The sequence below is a fragment of the Acipenser ruthenus genome, chromosome 4, assembly GCF_902713425.1.
Source record: "Acipenser ruthenus chromosome 4, fAciRut3.2 maternal haplotype, whole genome shotgun sequence".
In the NCBI taxonomy this organism is placed as follows: domain Eukaryota; kingdom Metazoa; phylum Chordata; class Actinopteri; order Acipenseriformes; family Acipenseridae; genus Acipenser; species Acipenser ruthenus.
This window is the reverse complement of record NC_081192.1, coordinates 7830602-7846606: the sequence shown is the minus strand read 5'-3', so window position 1 is coordinate 7846606 and position 16005 is coordinate 7830602. Positions and strand designations below refer to the sequence as shown.

The 16005-nt window shown below is 40.7% G+C and overlaps 1 protein-coding gene across 3 annotated transcripts in view; it reads left to right on the top strand.

Annotated features, from left to right (window-relative positions):
* Positions 1-341: 341 nt before the first annotated feature.
* Positions 342-16005, top strand: part of LOC117399378 (protein PALS2-like) — a 51753-nt gene continuing 36089 nt past the window's right edge. The window contains exons 1-2 of one of the 3 annotated variants that reach the window (XM_033998482.3): positions 342-524; positions 15233-15289. The gene's annotated coding sequence lies outside the window, so the exon portion shown is untranslated. The remainder of the gene's footprint in view (positions 525-15232; positions 15290-16005) is intronic. The other 2 variants (XM_033998481.3, XM_059021838.1) reach the window with 2 other exon arrangements.

The following is a 16005-nucleotide window of genomic DNA, read 5'->3' as shown; positions in this document are numbered from 1 at the left end:
AAGCAATACATTTCCTCTCCTCCCAAGTTGTGCTCCTTGCGGAGTGTCACAGCGTGCCCCTTTGGTTGTGGCAGGCGGCTACGTATTGGGCAGCCCGTGGGGCTGTATGTCCCTCCCCTAGGAGTACAGCCAGTTTTTCTGGGTCTGCCATGTTTGGAAAAAGTGGGTGGGCGTTTACTATTTTATTAAAGAATACATTCCTTGTTTGGTTGTATTTATTGCAGTGTAGAAGAAAGTGCATCTTTGTCTCGACCTCTACTGTCTCACAGTGACCACATAGCCTGTTCTCTCTGGGCAGCCAGGTCTGCCGACGTCATATTTGCGGGATTTTACGGTAGGACACCTATGGGTGGAACTGGATGTTTCTGGATGTGATTTGTAAAGCTGTTGTACGTCACTAGAATGGGGAGTGACTCAGAGGTTTGATTGACAAGGATCGCGTGGAAGAGACACTGAGCGTCCGCCACAGCCGTGAGCGTTTGAATTTCTAACCGGGACGTAATACTACGACTAGAAGGCATTCGGTATGTAAATAACTGGATATTTAATATCTATGTGTATTTAATGTATTTAAATGAACAGCTTGTCTGTCAAGACACACAGGGTAAAGCTGCACTTTTTGTATTGAGTGAAAGTATGCTCTGTTGTCTCTAGTCGTAATAAGACCTGGGTTGTGCTTGCCTGGTTCGGACAGTGGAGTGAACAGCGAGTAATTCATTGCTTAGTTAAGCCGGGCAATGCCCTTGTGAGTGTGAAGCGTTCATACGGGGCATGTTTTTAATGCCAGAATGTGACTGTTTTGACTGAATGGCAGATATATAGGAAATAGCCTCGTGTTTAATTTAAGAAAAAAAAAAAAAACGAAAACGAAAACAGGATATGCTGGTGTGGTGTGTAGTGTAGTTAGTCGAGTAGATCGCTGTGTTCTAAGTCATATTAATGTGCCCGCATTAATAATATCTCGGAATGTGATTGATTTGACCTAGCCCAGTGTGGACCGCGGTAGACCCTACTGAGGCAGGGATATCCATGCCAATTCTGTTGTATTGAACCAGTACCGTAAATGATCATGTCGTTATCGGCGCAATGTCTCATACTAAATTGGACAAGGGATGAACAGTCTGCATAACATTGCTTTCGGGTTTCGGGCACACTGTCGCACATGCTTATTAGGTTTTCTAAAATAAAGAAATGAACTGAAAGTCGCGATGCTCCTGTACTTGTACAAAGTGTATTGTCGGAGCTGACACGTTAACCTGTAATAATTGCAAGTAATTCTAAAATAATGTATACTTTTTTTTTTTTTTTTTACAAATGTAATATATATGTATATGTGTGTGTGTGTTGTGTTGTGTTTTCGCATGGATTTTTTTTTTTTATTTAAACGTGGTGTCTGATTTCGTGACTTGTGTGTGTGACCGGCGCAGTGGGAATATGATTGCCATGTGTGTCTCAGCTAACACAAATTACAGGAACTGCCGAACTAGAAAATGTGTGCACAGGCATGTGTTGAAAGTATTTTGCTGTAAAGCGAGATGAATGCAAAGTCAAATGGGCTCGTTAGGGAAGTGCTTCAAACATTGCCGTCACTTGTGCTGCCACAACATCCACGGGCTGATTGCTGTTTTTCTCTCGTCTCCCGAGTCTTGACTTAGCTGCTACTGTACTAGTATGTTAAATTCAGTGAAATGGAGGGCAGAGTTTGGTTTGTCAAGTACAGTTTGTGGAAATGTTATGGATTGAGATGACAGCAATTGTACTGTAAAACATGCAAAGTTATTACTATTAATAATGCAGTATTTCATATTTCAGTTTTGTTGCAATTAAAAAAACAAACCCCACATAAAGCCATTGAAATTTGAAAATAAAAAAGGTTTTACTATCTGTCCAATTAACAAAACCTGTTTTTACTGTGTGCAACTATTTAAAAAAATAAAAAATATTCCTTGCAATACAAAACCACCTTAAGTATATCTGGGGTTCGCAAGTCGTCCCTACACGAACACGCATGTCCGTGGCAAGAGTTACCAGTGTCTGTGGCAATGAATACGTCTAACACGCACACGCATGTAATTGTGTTTGTCCGTGGCCAAGATGTGTTTTTTTTATTCCACTCGACATGGTGCTGACCCGTGATTACAGGACACGGTACAATAAAAATGTAAACGTTACAAAGGGTCCCATTTACAGCTCGGCACAGACTGCTGCAGAACGACTGATTCCATTGAAGTTAGATCTCGAGCAGAAGCAGCCTGTAGTTGACTTTTTAAAAATTAAAATCCAAGACCTTAAAAAAAGAATAAACCAAAGCACTGGTCACTCAATAGCTACCTTACAGGATGCATCAAATGCACTTGGACAGGAGCCCACTGTAATTAAGAAAGACCCACTCTATCTCCTTGTAATGTGCATGCACCCTGTTGTTATTTACATTCGATCAGCAAGTGACTTCTGTTCTATCAGCAAGTGACTTCTGCCCGCTGCTTCAAGCCAGTCAGCTGCGGAACCTTGGCAACAAATCATATGAAGCCTGTTGGCCAAGGCCCAGAACCAAAGCTTGATGAGGCGAACAAGCCTTATTCAATTCACCCTCCCTGTCAAATGTATTTAACATCAACGTCTTATCACCAAGGTCAGCTCAACACACCCAACATTGTCAGCAGTGCTTCGGATGCTGAAGTTTTTAGTAAATACAGTACATTTGTTTTTGGTCCAGAGCTGGTAGTGATCTGTGGAAGAACCCTTAAACACCAAATGTCCCGTTCCTTGAAAAAGGACGAGAACAATTGCTCTTAATTTATTACTTTGTTTCTTTATAGTACAGTACCCAAAAGTGCAGCGTAAAACTGGGATTGACTTCTAGAATGAGTTTAAATCCCCACAGTGTCCAAAATTGTCATAATCCTAGATATATGGAAGTAAATGCTTTGTGATCTTTTAAAGATCAGGAATTGCAATACAGTACCTGCTCTTCAGTCTTGAATGCAAAAAAGGATGTGGCTAGGTATAAACTGACTGTCCATCTGGTTTAAGTATCCTAAAAGATGAAAGTGAAAGAAGCACAGTCTGCTCTTTTGGTTTGGGGCACGTGTATTTCAGTCTTCTCCCCTAACTTTAAAAACACCAAGGTAAAACTTTTGGCTACTGCCCTTGCACACTCGCCAAAACCTTTGTCTGCTTGGCATAGTTTTACAAAAAAGTGTTTTACCCTACAAAATTCTTCTATGTTTTAAAGCCTTTTGTTTTTAGAATCTCAGTTTTGGGTTTAATAGTACTGTGCAAATAATAGGCCTACATATGTGGTTGTGTAGAAGTGTTATCCATTAGGCAATGCAAAGTAGAAAGTTGTTTTTTTCATATTCCATATTATGCAGTACTTTACCTCTCAATTGTGCATGTCACACTTACATTTTTACATGTATCTTGAACGCCAGAAGTTAATTCCATATATTGTAAATCTGCAATTTACTTAACCGTGCAGTTGGCACCTCATTTGCATAGGTCTTTGATACAGCTTTGCCATTTCTTATTCTGTACTTATACTCTCGATATACGTCATCGTCATCAGCATCTACATCATACTGATGGTTCTACATTTCTGTTTACCTGCGTGGCAGGGGATGCATGCTACTGACATACTGACATTTTTTATTTATGAGTAGATATTGTATTTCAGATTTCTATGAAACTACAGTACACAATGTTTTGGTGCTATTGGGGAAAAGCTCACTAGATGAGCTCATACTGTATTCTGGCATTGTTAACAGGCACTTAGTGTTTCTAAGACAAACATGTTTGAGAGACACGGCTTAGTAAGTCATTTACAGAATTGCTTAAATGATCATTTTTCAAAATGATGATTAGTACAGAGTCGCAAAAAACACCTGTGGCTTAAAAATGTCTACCAGAGAACGGCTGGAATTAAATGTGGTCTCCACAAGCAGTTGCCTAGCAACAGTAATAACCTTTTGGACTAATTAAAGGATAATTCAATTATGATATTTAATTAACATGTACTGCAGAGCCCATGCCTTGTCTTTGCTTTTCATCTTAATTTAATTGGCCTGTTTTAATTAAAACATTACTAGTCTGCATTCATTTGTTTACCCATTCCAGCTTTTGTGGTATTTGGGAATATTTGCTTTACGGCTGCCAACTAGGACACAGTATCTTCAACTAAAGTGCAACTCACTGTTAGCTGTGTTTGTACTTTGGCTGCTGTGAGTGTGGTCTTGTGGCTATACTAATGTAAGCATATATATATTATATAATATATACATACATACAGTACATACATACATACATACATACATACATACAGTGGTTTGCAGAAGTATTCACCCCCTAACAGTCACATTTTGTTGAATTACAAATAATGTATGCACAGTTTTTCAAACAAACTTTTTTTATTCAAAGCTGTAGTGTTTAAACTTAACACTGTTAAGAGGAGGAGGTTAAATGTCAGCAAAACTTGCAAAGAAAATTTACAAATTGAAATTTACTGGTTGCATAAGTATTCAGCCCCTTAAGTCAGTACTTGGTAGAAGCACCTTTTGCAGCAATTACTGCTACAAGTCTTTTTGGATAGGTCTCTACTAGCTTTGCACAGTAGGATGGTGAAATTTTTGCCCATTCTTCACAGGAAAATTGCTCCAGTTCTGATAAGTTTGTTGGGGGATCGTCGATGGACTGCAATCTTCAAGTCTCGCCATAAATTTCCTATTGGATTCAAGTGAGGACTTTGACTGGGCCACTCAAGAACATTAATTCTCTTCTTGTTCAACCACTCCAGTGTGGCTTTGGCTTTGTGCTTCGGGTCATTGTCCTGCTGAAATGTGAATTCCTTCCTTGGCTGACTCAAACAGGTTTTCCTCAAGGATTCGCCTGTGCTTTGCACCATCCATTCTCCCCTCTATCCTGATAAGCTTCCAAGTCCTTGCTGAAGAGAAGCATCCCCATAACATGATAATGCCACCACCATGCTTGACAGTTGGGATGGTGTTGACTGGGTGATGTGCAGTGTTGGGCTCGCGCCAGGCGTAACGCTTGGAATTTAGACTGAAAAGTTCAATTTTTGTCTTGTCTGACCACAAAACCTTTTTCCACATGTCTGCAGTATCATCTGCATGCTTTTTCACAACCTCCATACGTGCTTTAAGATGAGGCTTTTTGAGTAATGGCTTCTTTCTTGCCACCCGTCCATACAGGCCAGCTTTGTGTAGGGACCGGCTCATTGTTGATGTGTGAACACTGACTCCCATCTCACACAGAACTTTGCAAATCGCTCAAGGTCATTGTTGGCTTCAGAGTGACATCCCGAAGCAGTTTCCTGCTTGCCCGGCTGCTCAGTTTGGGAGGGCGACCTGATCTGGGTAGTGTCTGGGTGGTATAATGCATCTTCCACTTCTTAATGATGGACTTCACTGTGCTAAGAGGGATAATCAGCGCCATTGAAATTTTTTTGTACCCTTCTCCTGCTCTGTGCCTCTCTACCACTTTATCCCTGACTTGTTTCGAAAGCCCATTGGTCTTCATGGTTGCTTTGTTGGATCACTATGTGAATTGCAGCTTGAAAGTGCTTATATTCCCGAGGGAAATGATCTACAAGTTAAACCACTTTGAGTACAAACAGGCTGAAACCATTTCACTAATTTTGTGACCTTTCAAACAAATCATTTGCACCTGAGCTAATTTAGGGCTGCAGTAGCAAAGGGGTTGAATACTTATGCAACTGAGATTAATCTGTTTTTCTCTGTACATTTTAAAATATTCTATATTTTAAATATTCTATATTTTTTAACTTTATCAATGTGGAGTAGTTTGTGTAGATTCTACAGGTAAAGTCTAATTTGAAAGCGTCGTGGAGTACGCTCAGGTGCCAACAAAATCTGAAAACTGCAGGGGGGTGAATACTTCTGCAAATCAGTGTGTGTATATATAGATACATATATAGATAGATAGATAGGTATATTATATATAGAGATTATATATATATACACTACCGGTCAAAAGTTTTAGAACACCTCAATTTTTCCAGTTTTTTTAAATTTACGCAGTAATGTCTCAATGTACTCTGAAATTAAAGCATAGAACAAATAAACAATTGGAGATAAAAAAGAAATCATGGAATCGTTTTGTTTAACAAAATTTAATCTACATTTTTAGTAGCCACCTTTTGCAGATATAACAGCCGAACACACTCGTGGCATTCTTTCTACAATGGAAATCAAATATTGTTCGGAAAGTTCTTCCCAACACTGTTGCAGAAGTTCCCACAAATGTGTTGCACTTGTAGGTTGCTTTGCTTTCACCCTTCTGTCCAGTTCATCCCAAACCAGCTCGATGGGGTTTAAGTCTGGAGACTGTGCTGGCCATTCCATGATTTGAAGCCTACCGTCTTGTTCTTTTCTTCTAAGGTAGTTCTGACATAGCCTGGAGGTATGTTTCGGGTCATTATCTTGCTGTAGGATGAACCCCTGACCAACTAGGCGTATACCAGAGGTTATTGCATGGCGCTGCAAAATGCTGTAGTAGCAGTTTTGGTTCAGGATGCCACTCACTCTGTGCAAGTCGCTGACTCTGGATCCAGCAAAAGAGCCCCAGACCATCACGCTTCCTCCTCCATGTTTGACAGTTGATGTCACACACCGAGGAACCATCCTTTCGCCTACTCGACGGCGTACAAAAACCCTGCGTGATGAACCGAAGATTTCAAATTTTGATTCATCGGTCCATAAGACCTTCTTCCAGTCTTCAGTAGTCCACTGGCGGTGCTTCATGGCCCAGGCAAGCCTCTTTTTCTTATTTTGCCATCTTAGCAATGGCTTTCTTACTGCCACTCGACCTGTCAAACCTGCAGCTCGAAGTCTTCTCTTCACAGTTGAAACTGAGACTTGCTTACTTCGACCAGTGTTAAGCTGTGCTTGAAGCTGTTGTCCTGTGAGCCGCCTATCACGCAAGCTGTTGACTCTCAGAAACTTGTCTTCTGATTCTGTTGTGGCTTTGGGTCTGCCAGACCTCTTCCTGTCAGAGTTTCCTCCAGTTTCCAAGTGCCTTTTGCTGGTGTAGGAAACTGTACTCACTGACACCTTGGCTTTCTTTGCAATTTCTCTAAAGGAAAGACCTATACTTTTAAGGGTTATAATGGTCTTTTTGTCTTCCTTTGTTAATTGCCTTTTTACTGTCCAAATAATGCTTAATAGGGTGTAGTAACACTGTCTGTTCCAACACTGCTTTTATACAGACAGAGGGTTTGTAAGTAATCAACAAAAGTTGGGACATCTGTAGGAATTGTTAGCATCAACTTTCAAGGCTTAATTTACTTCCATTGCTGCAGAACAGCTGTAAGTCGTTAACCCATTACTTGTTCCCTGAAAAAGGCCTTTTTGTATAACTTTGAAATGTACATTATTTTTCAGTTTTTGGTAACCTAAACTTTTTTTTTAACCTCTGGCAGTTTACCGCTTACCTTTGTACCATTTCAGGTTATTCACTGGACTTGAACTGCTTAAATTTCAATAAAAACTGGAAAAATGGGGGTGCTCTAAAACTTTTGACCAGAGAGAGAGAGAGAGAGAGAGAGAGAGAGAGAGAGAGAGAGACCATATTACTTCAATCTGGCGCAGCAGCATTTATTTTAAATTGATCAAAATGACTGCGGCCCTTAAACGAGGGCAGTGATTATACGAGGACGGACTTTATTAATAATACTATGCTTTACAAACACTGCAATATTTATTAAATGATTTAGGCATTTTGGAAACGGCTCCATGAGCGGCTCCGATCTGCAGCACTATACTTTTGTGTGTTTTTGGGGCTTGAATACAGTACATTTACTGACAGTTAACGAGAGCCTATTTGGTGGGAGTTGGGAGGTCAGGGGAGTACTGTACCATTGAATCAGGAGTGTGTATTGGTTGTTATGGGGCGAGACAAGAAGAGGAGAGAGAACGGTAGTTGAGTGTGATGCAGTTGTTTTTCTTAACGAAAAATATTACCTCTGAATATCGGTTTGATTTCTGTTAAAACAAATATATCCTACTCGGTTATTATTTTTTTTCTCACTGTAATTTACCTGCTTGTTTGTAATTTCTCTGTAAGAGAAACCGAAACTAAACCTTCTCATAGATGGTAACCAAGTATTTTTTTTTTTTATATGATTGTACAGGACTGAGTAAAATTCTAATTGAATAAAAAAACAAAACAACTAAACCCCCTACAAGAAGATATTTACAACCAGCTTTCAGATAGCGCAAAGCTCTAGTTCCTCTGAGCAGGGGATAAAACAAGGGCTGTCTGTTTTGGCACTGAACTCTGCTGGAAAAATAGGGACGTGAAGGACTGCTGTGCTGTAAGTAGTTCATCTTGGGTTGTTTGTCGGGACTGTATTATAAAATAACATTTGCTTACTAAGGTGGGTGTACATTAGTTTGTATTACAAGCTGGATTGAGGTTGCAGTCTCTTCGGGGGTGTCATGTACATAGGCAGAGTTGCACGTTTCTTTATTTTTTGAGCAGGGGTAGAAAAAAAATACCTTTAAGTAATCATTAGGGCATCGAAATGGGTAGTAGGAGGAGAGCGCTTGACAACCATGACTACAACAGTAGCCTGCACTAATCGGTTATTGGTCAAATTAACCAATAACATTGAATGGGCACGAATGCAATTCAAGCCCACTAAATCAAGGAGCATCTCTATAATTAAAGGCAAAGTAGCAGATAAAACATTTTTCATTAATGGTGAGGCAATACCAACAGTGTCTGAGAAGCCAGTGAAGAGTCTTGGGAGATGGTACGACGGGGATCTAAAGGACACAGTTCGTGTGGGAGAAGTTAGACAACAAGCAGTGGAAGGGTTGAAGAGCATAGACAGCTGCGCTCTACCAGGCAAACTAAAACTCTGGTGCTTTCAGTTTGGTCTACTGCCGAGGTTGCTGTGGCCACTGACTGTGTATGAGGTTTCTTTGACAACAGTAGAGAAGCTGGAAGCTTTAATTAGTTCATACATCAGGAAATGGTTGGGAGTTCCACGCTGCCTCTGCAGAGTGGGACTTTATGGTAAAGGAATACTGCAGCTACCAGTCTCCGCTCTAACCGAGGAGTTTAAGTGCGCCAAGGTCAGACTGGAAATGACATTAGTAGAGTCACGCGACAAATGCGTAAGGGAGGCAGCACCTGTGTTGAAAACTGGAAGAAAGTGGGCGGCAAAGAAAGCTGTGGAAGATGCAAAGGCTGCCCTTCGAATTGGTGATATCATGGGGCAAGTTCAGCATGGAAGAGGGGGTCTTTGACTTAGTTAAGCTCCTCCTACATGGCACAAGGCAGCCCCAGCTCAAAGGAGGAAGCTGGTAGTCAACGAGGTGCAAAAGCAGGAGGAGAGGATGAGGTGTATAAAGGCCATTTCCCAGGCCAAGCAGGGAGAATGGATGAGATGGGAGAGTGTGGAACAACGCAAGATTGGCTGGCAAGACCTATGGTCAATGGAACAGAGCAGGATCAGTTTCCTCATCAGGTCAACATATGATGTTCTCCCATCACCACAGAACCTAAACCTCTGGGTAGGAGAGGATCCCTCATGTCCTTTGTGTTCATCACCTGCAACATTAAGGCACATTTTGACAGGATGTAAGGTGGCTCTTAGCCAAGGACGGTTTACTTGGCGCCATGACCAGGTGCTGCGATGTTTGGCCTTAGCATTGGAAGACAAACGTAACATGACCAATAAGTTGCCACCTGTTCCATCAAAACATTACACACAAAAGACAACATTCCTCCGTCCAGGAGAGCAACCACCAAGAAAAGGTGTTAAAACCCTCACCCAGGACAACTGGAAGCTGCTAGAGACTGGAAAATGCTGGCAGATGTTGGTCAACGGCTTATTTTTCCACCTGAGATTGCCACCACTAACCTTCGACCAGATATTGTCTTGTGGTCTGGATCAGCACGCCTTGTTCATCTGGTAGAGTTAACAGTGCCATGGGAGGATGCTGTAGATGAGGCGTATGAGAGGAAGAAACTGCGGTATACTCAACTAGCCACTGAAGCGGAAAAGCGAGGATGGAGAGTCCGGGTTTACCCAGTGGAAGTGGGTTGTCGAGGATTTGTGGCACACTCTACAACCCGGTTTCTCAGAGACGTCGGATTCAGTGGCCAAGAGTTGTGTCGCACAGTGAAGAACTTATCTGAAGCAGCAGAGGGGAGCAGCAACTGGCTGTGGTTGAGATGGAAAGATTTTGGCTGGGGATCTCAAGCACAATAGAAAGAAAGAAACGCTGATGTACAGGTAAGTAAGCTGGGCTGAGTTGAGTGGGGGACGGAGGGGGGTGATGCTGGGACGCCAGAATCGCCGTCGAGCTCTCTTGAGGTGTCGTGGGCTAGTCGACGAAACACTGAGGATGGAAGGTGCCCACTTGAAGACCCCACAGATGTACCCTACTTAGCTCAGTCCAGACGGTTGTCATGCTGATGCGCTGGGGAGACAGCACTGTGGTTGATCCCAGGAGCCAGCATCGCAGCCGTTGTGTGTGCTGATGCGCCAGGGAGGCAAAATAAGCTGATCCCTGGAGCCAGCATTACACTTCAGTCATCAGCACCAGACAGAAGGATATCTACATCATCATATGGAAGGAAACGTAAATGGATGGAGACACATATGGATCACATTAGTTTACTGTAAAGCTACGTCTTAGTTGGTGCTTATCTTGGCGAGAGCAGAGTTCAAATCAGCATGATGTTTTAACATCTACTCTCGTGTAATGGAAATCGTAATTATTGAGGGCGTCGTCTATTAAAAAGCTGATATCTGAGTGAGGCGTTAATTTGAGGGTGGCTTTAATTCAAAGTAATACTATATATATATATTGTATATATAATTACATGGATGAAGGCTATATTTGCATCCTGAGCCATTCTAAAAAAAGGCATAATACCACAGTAGTGACGTCCTAAAAGTGATAATTCCTCTAGAGGAAAATATACTTGCATTTTGACCCATTCGACTCCTCGCGACCATCACTTTCAATTCAAACACAAAATGTCTCATTTTCAATCACTCGACAACATCCACAGTAAAGCAAAGCTGGTACATTTGTATCTCAGAAAAACAGATAACGACACAGAACGTCTGTACAGCACTGAAACACTACATTTCGAAAAACCGCACTGTACTGCTGAACCTCGTCATCTTTAATATTAGCATCACAAGGGTATCCATGTATTATATAAAAAAATAATAGATGGGCCTCTTCAGTGAGTTACAGGAAAACAATTCCGTCTTCGGTCTCGTAATTTATGACATCACAGAAGCCCTAGATGAAATTATTTTCCTGTAACTCACTAAAGCCCATCTATTTTATATATATAAAAACTCAGAGTCAGGAAAAGCTACAGTTGTTTAAAACAACAAAGAAAAACAAACTGGCACGAGGGCCAAAATAAAGGTTTAAACAAAACACTTGTAATCAACATACCTTGTAGTTTCAGGCTGAGCAGCCGTCTTCATTGAAACACAGCACACAAACTCTCCAACACCAAACAAAGGATTTTCACTTCCTTAAATAACGTGGCTTGAGCCTAATTATCATCAATTATTCAATTAAGGCCTCAGCCACATTCCCACATGTATTATGACAGGCAGGATTTGAACCCCCCTCCCTACCAACCCTATATTCACAACACACGCATACTATTTACATTAGGGCTTTTGCCCTGCCACAGCCACCCTTTGTTTCACGGTTACTGGCTAAACATTTCTGCGTTGAGAAGTTTGCTGTATTAGTTATCTTCCATGCATTTCATCTTTCCATTCAGTGCGGATCTGTCTGTGGGCCTCCATTATGTTGGTGAAATCCTGGTCTTACGGACTTACAGTAACATAGCTGCCTTGATAAGGGTTGTATGCTGTATGCATTATTTCAGTATGTATTCAACAAAGTATTCTGAGAAGTAGGGCTAATGCGTTTTAAACAGTATTTCCTCTCTAGTTGCTTATATTGCAGCACACCATGCCACTCAATTGGGCCCTATGTGTATATTATTTGGTGCAACAACTGGTAATTGCAAGGCTTAAAGTGCACAGAGATATCAAAATAATCCCAGTAACCCTGATCTTACAGCCTGCATTGCCATCTGTTCGTAGATCTCAGTTTATTTTATTTATTTTTACTATGAAAGGTGCAATTTGTTAACCATGTGTTTAATTGTAGTGGTATTTTTTGCACTCTTGTTTTCTATTGCGTACTTCCTGTTGAAGGAACACAGCTGACTTGCTTCTGGGAGTTGAGGTTTTTCCCCCCAAAAATACCTAAATAGTCCAAATGTTTTCTACTGTACTCTAAAATGTGCTCACCTTTAGTACCAGTCGCTGCTTTTCCTATGCGTGACATGTTTTCAATGATAATGTAGCCATGAACTGAAGCATGGAAGTATGTGCAAGGAGCAATCAATACATTTTCTTCACTAATAGCTTCAGAAAAAGGACCATTTAAAAAAAAAAAAAAAAAGAATTCACTTTACCATAATGTGTGCATGTTTCACAGGGCAATGTGAAACCTACAGCATGAAATAATGGCAATAGTGTGTGAATTGTAATAAACCTACTGAAATGGACAAAACAAAAATAATGTATTTGGGCAGCAAAGTTCCCTAGTGTGTTTACAGTAGGACCATCCCCATGAAGTGAGAGGTACAATTTTTGTTTCCCTTCTTGCATGTTATGTATGACTAATTAAGTCTGTGCAAAAACATAAAGAGAATGACATTTTAGGACTTGGTATTTCATAACAGTCAGTAACGTTCACTGTGCACTCTTCTATCTAGTTTACTGTACACTACAGGGGTGTGCAATATTGGAAAAAAAACTTCTTGTCCAAGGGACAAAATGTTTGAAAAATCTACTTGTCCTTAAATCTGCTTGCCCCCTCATCATCCCACAAAACACACACACACACACACACACACACACACACGGCTACCACTGTTACTTTTAGGTAGGCAATCACTAAATTACACTTGTGGAGACATTTTTAAAGAAATGTGAATTTGAGTACATTTTAAAACTTTTTACATTCAAACTAGGTAATCATAGGGTATATGTCATCATAGAGTGAAAACGTTGTTTCTTAATAATCTTCATTCAGACTCTCAGCTATTTAGAATATAAGTCATGTTATGTCAGTCAGACCTCAAACAGGTAGAATGTTCACCAGAGTGGAAGGTTAAAGGATTGGTTTTTAAACTACATTACCCAGAAGAATGGCGATGAAGCTCTAAACTACATTACCCAGAATAACGGCGATGACGCTCTAAACTACATTACCCAGAAGAACGGCGATGACGCTCTAAACTACATTACCCAGAAGAACGGCGATGACGCTCTAAACTACATTACCCAGAAGAACGGCGATGACGCTCTAAACTACATTACCCAGAAGAACGGCGATGACGCTTGTTTAATACGTTGTGGTTTCCTATATGACCATTGGATAAGGTAAATAATTTTGTTTTGTGGCCGTTTCAGTGGGCATTGAGCTGTTGGTCTCACAGCGCAAAGTTGTATTAAAAATAATTAAGTCAATCTATAGCTTTACAAACCTACTGCCAACCACCTGATTTAAACAGCTTTAAAAAAAAAAAAAATACATTGCTAAACCATTACGCATAAAATAGTTTAAAGGTTTTTGTAATTTTTATTATGTTCAACATTCTTCCTAGAACTGGCGTTTCTGGGCTCCTACTGTAGACAAAGGCAATATAATAGTATTGTTCCATTCGCTTAAATATGTTTGTTACTGTGTGTCTGAGGGTTTGTGAATTAAAATGATATGCGTGTTTGTGTGCTAATTTGCCTAGACATACATTTAGACTGTGGTGTGTGTATCCTAGTACGAAGATGAACACACGCTGTCCTCCGAAGCGTGTGGCATCAGCCAACTGCTTCTTTTCACACTGCAGACTCACCATGCAGCCATATCCAGAACTTACAGCGTTGGAGGACCACGCAGTTCTGAATTGCGTACAGGGCAGCCTGCAGACGCCTGGCCAGCCACAGGGGGTCGCTGGTGTGTGGTGAGCCAAGGACCCCAGCCGACCGAACCCCTACTCCACCCGGGCAGTGCTTGGCCAATTGTGCACCGCCACCTGGGAACTCCCGTCCATGGTCGGTAGTGGCATAGCTTGGATTCAAACCGGCGATCTCCAAGACATAGGGCGTATCCTGCCCTTCGGGCAGAGTGTATTTAACGAATGCGCCACTCGGGAGCCCCATAACGTGCATAGTTAATAACATTTAAATTTATCAACGAAACTGCACCGAACGGCCCTGCGTTGATATTTATAGTATTTCTGCCAAAGACAAGCAGTGGGCGTGTTCTTCTTTTCCTGCTTATGTGTTAACTAGCATCTGATTTGCTGGTCTCATCCTGACTACCAGCGAATCAGTTTTGAAAATGCTTTGCAAGTACACGCCCTCTATGTATTCGATGTAAACAAAAAGTATGCCGCCTTGGATCCAGAGCAGGTGGACCACATGTAAATAAATTGTGCACATTGAAGAAAACTGTATATAGTTTGCGCTTCTTTGGAGTTTCAAAATTAACTGTTAATCCTGGGAATGCAGTTTTTTTTAATGTTGTTGTTGTTGTTGTTGTTGTTGTTGTTGTGTGTTTTTTTTTTTTTTTTTTTTTTTTTTACTATGTATTTTTCAAACCGGGCTGCATGCTCTCTCTAGGTTTCCTGATTGATGACCACATCTAGTCGATGTAATCGGTCCAGCCCACAGCTGATAAAACATTTTTATGTGGGTACTCCTTCAGTACCACGCACAAAGCTGTATTAGTTAATTACACCTCACATTCTATTATTGTGCTCAAGCTTTTACAGAACAGCAATTATATGAAAATAATCATGTCAGTGGGAGAGGAGGGGGAGAGCGGAAATTTCTGTGGGCAGTACAATCCACAATATTTTTTCGAACGATTATATTTTGGGTGCCCAATTAATAGATTGCTATTTGAAGGCTTAACTGACAGCCCTAATGTAATTATAGAGTAGTGACCATAGTATGTGCGTGTGTAGTGTAGTGAAAAGTATATACTGTCCATGTATAAGCTCTATGTACATGCTTAACAACTGCTTGTCTGTGGAAGGTGTTTTTTGTATTAGGAACTATTGTGACTCTATCTGGGGGAATTCCGGTGTAGTGCAAAACTTGACACCTTTCTTTGTGTCCTTACAGGTTGTCTTGATTAGTACCATTGAATTTTTTGGAAACATTCAGAAATGAGCATTCAAGGTAAGTTCTTTACGCTAGCAATCTGCAGTCTGGTTGTGGAGTTCATGTTTACACCCATTCCCGTTTACTAGTGTGAATACTTTTTTTTTTTGTTCAACTTCACAGTTCCTTTGATGTTCATTGTTTGTGAAAATTGTCATGCTTGTTAATTTTCTGTCTTTTTTTCAGTCTAAATGTGTGAAAACGCTTATTTACTTATTTTTATTATTGGAATCATGCTAGTATACCTAATAGAATTTTCTTCTCTTTACTGGTATTTGTTCTCCAAAAGAATGAGTTGAATTTACTCTGTTGAAGGCAATTCTAACCAGTGCACCAGTGCACGCACATACAAAGGGTGCTCCTAATCACGTATTACCTGAAAGGTTAAATCTGTGCATAAATTCGAGAGTTTATCGGAATCTATCCAAATGGGATCCGCTGGGTCTATAGGAGGGTAAGATTGTATGATAAAAAGTGTGGAGCAAAATCAAGGCAGTTATTGTGTTCACCAGGTAGAGGGAGGGCAGGAAGGCAGGCAGACCGGGCAGTACAATATAATACAGTTCTAGTACTGTACTATAAATCCTCAACTGGGGATGTTTAACTTACTATACAGTACCCAGTTTTAAAAATAGCAATGCTTTTAAACAAGCTTGCAGATTTGTATTTTTTAGTGAAAGTGGAAATACATAATAAGTTTGAATACTGCTGTGAAGATGTTTCTCACCCAGTAC